Source organism: Wolffia australiana, chromosome 3 (assembly GCF_029677425.1).
Source record: "Wolffia australiana isolate 7733 chromosome 3, ASM2967742v1".
NCBI classification, from domain to species: Eukaryota; Viridiplantae; Streptophyta; class Magnoliopsida; order Alismatales; family Araceae; genus Wolffia; species Wolffia australiana.
The window spans coordinates 20,705,101-20,712,945 of NC_135837.1; positions in this window are offsets into that span (position 1 = coordinate 20,705,101).

Consider the following 7,845-nt stretch of genomic DNA (forward strand, 5'->3'; position numbering starts at 1 on the left):
TGGTGGCACTGGTAGTCGTAGAAAAGTAGGGTTTCCAAGAGGTTGTCAACCTCGTGGTCGAAAAATTATAAATATTTGCAAAAATGAAATAGCCATAAAAATAAGAGAAAAACACTTTTTTGGTATTTTCCTGTCCAACAAGTGAGGGGTTACACCCTCCCCGTTACATAGGGGTACTAAGGGGCCACAATTGGGGTCTACCTACCCAAATCCAAATATTTGGCATGGCACCAAACTGGTGGCGAGCCCAACCATGCCACATCATCTGACACAATACTAGTGCTGCAAGAGGAGATGACCCATGTCATGACACATCATCATCGTCCACCTCGGACCAGGAATCGGAATTTCATTTATTATTACATTTGATTTCTTAAATTCAATTAAGGTTACTAGTTAGTTTCTCTTTCCACCAAGGCCTCTACATAGGCCATTGCTGTAATGGATCATTGGTATGCTTGGAATTAAATCTTTCTTCTTAAAATTTACCGCCACCCCCGCCGTAGTTGTTGTTGACATAAACTGCCCATCTAGTGTGCCACTTGACCGTGGAACACTATCATATGCCGCCAATGCTGCTTGTGCCACTGTGCACCAAACAACCTTCCACACTGTCACTACCCACATGGAAATCACGTATAGCCACGCATCTGCGCAGCCACTGCATGCAGCTCCCCGCCTGCGAGACCACCGTGCACCACCACCGACTGCGGCCTCCCGGCGTGGCCACTAAATTTGGTATTTGTTTCATGCTATTAGCTCAATTTTATGCATTTAAAGAGCATAAAATAGGGTTATTATCATATATTTATATATATTTAATGTTTCCAAGTGATTTATATTTTTTCCCTAATTTCTGGTTAATTTTATGAATTTTCTGGGATTTATTTAAGCTTGAAATAATTATTTTTAAATGAAAATGGCAGGTTTAAAAAAACTTTGTTGTTAAATATTGTGGGGACAAATCTCTGAATTTTTTAGAAATTTCTGGAATTTACTGGAATTTTTGGGAATTTATTCAAGGAAGAAAGGAATTTTTAACTAGGAAAATATGAGTATTTTAAGCAATTTTAAAAGTAAAAGGGGTTTTTCTTAATGTTTCATTACAATAATGTCCTTAAAACAGCTCTCGGTCGTGGCTGTAAGCAATTAAAATAGTTCCAAGGTTTTATTGCAATTAATCAGAAATGTTTAAATGGTTTTTATGAGAAAAAGGAGGAGAGAGAAAGTGAAATGGATATATACACAAATATTTTTTGAGCCGCGTCCGTTTGCATGCCACTATTTTATCTGGGACCTTATTGCAAAATTCTAGGCCAGTCTCTCTCTGGGACGTAAGCTCACCTCCCATGTTGTGCATGCAAAGCGCATGCACAGGAGGTGACGTGGCATCGTTTGAATGGTTTAAATTATGAAACGCGCGCTGGTACGCGCAAATCACCTTGTACCATGTTGTTGTTACTCCAAAGTGAAGAATTTTGATTGATTTTTTTGATCAAAAGAAGTCCAAAGATGGTTTAGGGCACACCATCCCTTATATAGAGGTAAGGGTGGTTACACTAATGGGCGAGATATCCAAAAATGGACATTCCCCTAATGGTCCAAGTACAACAAAAAAATGTAGAAAAATGAAACGACAGAGCCCAAAAAAACTATGGCCCTCTACAAAATCCACAAAGACAAAGTGAAAGAAAATGACTATCGGGATCAGTCGTCATGCTGTGTACAGGAGCTCGGGTCTTTTGCATTGGTCGGGCCCCACAATGCGGCTGCTGGTGAGCTTGAGTTTGAACTTTCTGATGGTCCTCCATCAACCCCTTCTTACGCCTTCTTCCCATGGATCTTTTCCATTTCAAATGCAGGTCAAGATATAGTAGCAATATAGGTTGGGCATTAATGGGACTTCTCAAGATGCAGTTGGAGATTCAGTGTGTTAGGGATTGCGGGGATACATCTAGAGACTGAAAGCTGTGGCAGCTCAACTTGTTGCTCTTGAGAATACAAGAAAAACATGATTTCAATTCACTCACATGTTATTATGTCAATGGTTATATTACTTGTAGTTATAATTCCATCCAAAGTCTTCCACTCCATGAATCACTTAAATTGCAGTAAAATGAATTCCTAAGTCACTACCAACTAGATAGAGAAGGCATAAAATTTACGGTTGAAAGCTTCAAGGAAAAAAGTTGAGAATCTAGCACTTTAGAAGATCATATGGATATTCTTCAGGCTAGACATTTGAGAGGCTTACAGATTCTCTCTCAATCAACCAAGAACTTGTGAATTTCTGTACGAAGGTGATCTTTATCTTTGATAAAGTTTTTTTCTCCTCGTAGCCTTATCCAATTTTATATACCACTATAAAACTGATTTTGAATCTAACTGATGACGGCCAGAAAGTTCTAGGATTTATGTATAAATTCTTGACTTATTTTAACAATTGACGTTGTCCATGCAAATAATACTGTTTCTAAAATAAAATGGCATTTTCATAGTGATCTTTCCATTCCCATGCTAATAATCATAAGAGGATGGTTAAGAGGCAGCTCCTTCTGTAAACAATAGGCAAATACTTGTGTGGGAAGCAAAAAATAAGTTATGTCATAAATGTCTCGATTTTATAATGAATGATTTTTATATAAATTACTATTATCTATTGTTCATTTACCTAATTTTTGTCCATGTATTCTATGTTTTAACTAACATAAAATTCTCATATATTTGTCTTATTTATTGGAATGCATATTCTATATCTGGTTTTTTTAGATACTTTTGTTTTATTTTTCATCATTGTGTCATTCCACAGCCAGATCATCCATGGCACCATTATGCTTGCCATATTTGTACTGAAAGTATGTAATAAATAAAATTCAACTCAAGGCTTCAATTTATTGCTAAGGATTGAAGTTTACACAGAACACTAAATTCCTCCCTAAATATTTATGCTTGATGCTTTTATCCTAGAACAATTATCTCCACAAAACCAAGTGATAGAAACACAGAGTATATAATTTCAGTGGTGACACATGAATACGGTTTCATTTGAAAAGGTAAGATTCTTGGTTGGTCGTAACTAATTTAAAAAAACACAACGACTCAAAGTTCACATTTAAAATAGTTTTTAAATCAATAGAAAAAAGGATGAGGATTTCTTGATAAGTATTTGATAAAAGTAAAAAAGTAGAATACTTTTATTTGATAAAAGCCCAATCTATTAGTACCATGCTATTTGCATTTCATTTGTTTGCATGATTCTGGTGCTATGTGACCAAGGAGAAACATAGAAAAAATTTAATACCATTAATTCCTTTTGGTTGAGAAATATTACGATGATTTTAAAACCAATCACATATTATCTATGGTCTATCGAAGGGGAAAACAAGTTTCCCCAAACTATCTTTTAACATGGAGGGAATGATACTGTAATATATAGGGCACTCAAGTGTAACACTTATTAACATTGCTATCACAAGAGTTGAAAAACCTTATGGACAACCTAATACTCTAGCAGAATACATATCTTTACCATTAAAAAATAGAGTTTCATTTTTACATCTGGATTGTATCCTCAAATCAATTGGTACAATAGATAAATGGAGAACTAGGAGACTAGCCAAAAACCATGAACTCAGCGATGGATAACATTTAATAATGGGATAATGTGCGTAAATATGTCATATCGTCATAATCCAGGGTACATATGGTAGCACTATGTGTCCCACTTGAACTTTATTGGTATTCTTATATCAATAATAAAAGAGATGACTGTGTCTAGAAAAGAGATGATCTAAGGGCACAATAGCCCTAGGGGCATCAGCCAACCACACAAAGTCAGCAGCGTTACGACATCATTTGGGGCTGTCAGTCTGATGCTCAATAGTATGTTCCTTACCACGAAACATAGGAAGGTGATGTCCTGCTGGTTGGAGAACTCTTTGATCGAGTCGCAGCAACAAACCCTGGATATGGTCACACGTGGGCGCCATTGTAGAAGGGAAAGTACGTTCACACACACCCTCAGATTTATCACATCAAATAAGCAGAAGTAGGTAGGACGAGGAGGTGGTGGTGGTTGTTGTGGCAGCATTGGAGTCAGCTGAGGGGGAGTTATGGTATTTCTGGGGACATCGTTGGAGGAAGCACAGAAGGTGTGGATGGGGGAGAAGTTGGAGGAAGCACATGAGGTGTGGATGGGGGAAGAGTTGGAGGAGCAGTAGTTGGGGGATGGGTGATAACACCCTAAATTATGTTCTTAATTCAAGTAATAAGCACATATTATTCACTTAAAGAGTTTAAAATAGGGTTGTTATCATATATTTCCATGTTAAAAGTGAATTCAAAGTGAATTCTGATGTTTACCCTGATTTTATGTTAATTTATGAATTTAATGGAGTTTATTTAAGGTTGGAATACCACTATGTAAATGGAAATGGCCAGTTTAAAAATTAAATTTAATACTAATTTTTGTGGGATAAATTACTAAAATTTATAGAGTTTTATTTAATTTTATTGGAAATTTATTCGAAGTAGAAATGAATTTTTAAATAGAAAAAAGATGTAAAACAATAGTAGTTTAAATTCATTTCTAAAGGTGGAGGGACTCTTCTGAAAATTTGGTCACAAATGTGCCATTAAAACAGCTCTCGATTACACATTGCAGGCATAAAGATCCAATTTATACTATTATTTAAATAATCTGGATTTTAATATTTTTATTAGGGAAATACAGATGAGAGAGACATCAGAGGGCATATGTAAAATTACTTTTGGGTGGTGTCGCTTTGCACACGTGAATTAAAACAGGAATTTTAGTGGAAAACTTTAAGAAATTGATTTTGCGGGGCGATGTCGCCGAATCCCGTCCATCAAAAAAGTATCCGACAACTTAATACGATCTGTAAATGCATATATTGAGGGCGGTAAGTGTTTCTCCAATGCTGGGCATAAACAAACGCATGCACGAGAGGTGACACGGTGACATTTGACTGGGAGATGGCAGTGTAAATGTATGTGTAAATCGTCGCATATTATGTTTTATTCTCTTATTTACAGAATGGGGTACATGTTGTGCCGAGAGAGAGCGCGAAAAAGTCTTTAAATTTTGCCAGCTCATCAGAAAGGGACACAAAATGTGGATTTTGGGAAACATAATTTAGTAAATGAAATATTGATCCAAAAGTTCAGATTGATCAAATTTCATTTAGTAATAGCTCTTAATCTAGAAGTTGGATTGAGCTCAAAATTTATGGGCTTGATCGGTTGAACGTTTTCTACTATCTGAATGTGCTTGATCATTCAGATCGGACCCACATTGACAAATAAAAATTATTTACTTTTGGGTGTAAAAATGTAATTTTAACCATTTAACCTACGTGTGAAATCACAAATTCGAGATGAGGAGGTAATTTGCGAACGGTTTTTTCACACCTGCAAGACAGAGAGCCAGAACCAGCTTGAATTGTCTGCAGTTGGTATCTTTTTTCTTTATTGTGTTCGAGTTTTAGTGTAATTTTCATTATGTTATAGTGAATTTCTTTGTTTTTCTTCTTGATCTTAGTCTGAAATTCTGAATTGCTTAGCTGGAGCAGTTTGGACAAGCCCATACGAGTATTAAGAGGAGTGATCGTTGAATTTATCTAACCATGTCCCTTGAAAATCAATAAATAGAAAATCTAAAAAAGAAGTTTGATTTTGAGGAACTATTAAATGGTGTTTATGAGATAGTAGTGAGTAAATGTGGATACCCAACTCCTGCAGAACAAACTAAAATAAAATTTTCTTCTTAACGCCTCTACTTGACTCCTTTGATCCTTTTAATTGGATCAAAGAAATCAGTTGAGAGATCCCTAATTATTCTACTATTCTCATCTCTCATACCCTCCTTTCTAAATTTTTCATATAATTAGGATAATTTGATTTTAGTTGAATATTAAGATAACCCTAATTAGGGCCAGATATCTCAATTTGATAAGTAAATGAATTGCCTTATAAATAGGGGTTCCAACCAGTCTGAATCGGGCTTCAAAAAATATTATTTGTTTCTGGATTTTTAAAGTTGTGAAAATATTCAGAATAATTCCATTCAATTATAATAATCAATATCTAGTAATTCTAGCATTTCAAAAAAAAACTAAAAACCTCTAACTCTTGTTTTATTATCTCTAGATTTTTTTGGTGTAAATTTAATTCACGAAAAATACACAAAAATATATTATATATTTTTTTGGATTAATTAAAATTAGGAAAATTAGTATAATTATTTTTGGTGTTTTTTTTTGCATTTCCTTTCAATGCAAAACACATAAAATCATATAAAATAACCCAAAATTCCAAATAATCTCAGAAATTAGATTGCTCACTCTCAAAGTCAATTCTTTCATTCCAAAAATCAAGAAAAAAATTATGAAATTAAATATTTTTGCTAGGTTATTTAAGTGGAGAAAAACTCATGAATATTATTGGTTAGGTCTGGATTGAAACAATGACATAAAACCCTTAAATTTGGAATTATCGGGACGGTGGTGCCGATGGAGGAACTACTGGAGGTATTGAAGCCAAGGAGTCCGCTAATCTTCACTCCACTGACGACCAATCAGAAAAGAGTAAATGGATCAACTAATCCAATCTAACCACGTGCCCCACTTCCAAATAAGAGAAGAAAGATCATTGGCCATGGTTAAATCTTGACCTTGCTGTTGGGACCATCTGCCTATAAAGGATTACTTTGCAATTAGCCATTGTAATGGTTAACACTAACCGTACTTAGAAGACACCTACATAATTGTAACATCTGAACTGTTTATTTCAAGGGGAATAGGATCTTCATAATCTACCAATGTGAATCTACTTATCTTCTACATATTATCAACTTCTTCATTCTAATTTCATATTCTTTTCTATTATATCATGTCTTCTACTCCCATCATCAATGGCCGAGTCCATGCGAGATGGGAAGCTCACCACCATCTTGGCCAGCTCATCAAGCACAATAAGTATCAGACAAGTTCCATTCGTTATTACTCCATAATGACTGTGTGAACCAAGCTTCATCCATGTTGGGTTCTAGAGGCCTTGACATGGATGAACAAATCTAAACACTCCACAGTGGGAGACTTAAGTGAAATTGATGACAACGATAAAACCATGAAAGGAAGTATCTTTGCACATATCGTATCCGCTATTTCATGGATCCCAAAGTGAGACGAGTCAAGCTGCTCAAGTGTGAGCCTCTAGACATATCCACACGATTCTTGATACGTCCAATTTCCTCCTTCTCATTGATGAGTCCAGTTTAATCTCCGTCGTCGTCGTTATTATCCCAATCGCATCAAGACTTGATAGGGGTTGTGGGGAGAAGAGAAAAGAAAGAGAATGGCCCCTAAATAATTCTGGCTTGGGTGAATTTCATTCAGGACCTTCGCCTATTTATATTAAATGGGCATTTTTCATCAAAAACCCCAAAACTTAAGTATATGTTTTGATGTCCAAAGGACCATTTGCGTGTGACCCTCTAGACCTATGTATTAGTCTAGTTAACGACTCCAGTGGCCCAATAATCTTTATTAGCCATCCAAAGTAATTAACTATATCATCATGTAGACTAATGTCAGATCAGTTTAACCCAAGCGATAGATCGAGTCTCTAACTTGTGTAGTGCCAAGCTACACCTCGTGTTCTACAAGATTCGAATGAGTGTGTATCGACTCATGGAACCTGTTCATAATCGGTTATGGTGTACGTATAGTCTCTCATCCACCTGATGCTCCTAGGATGACTTACGGTATGGTCAACTGTCAAACGCTAATTGGTCACCGAGTTAGTACTGATGCATTCAGAACTAAT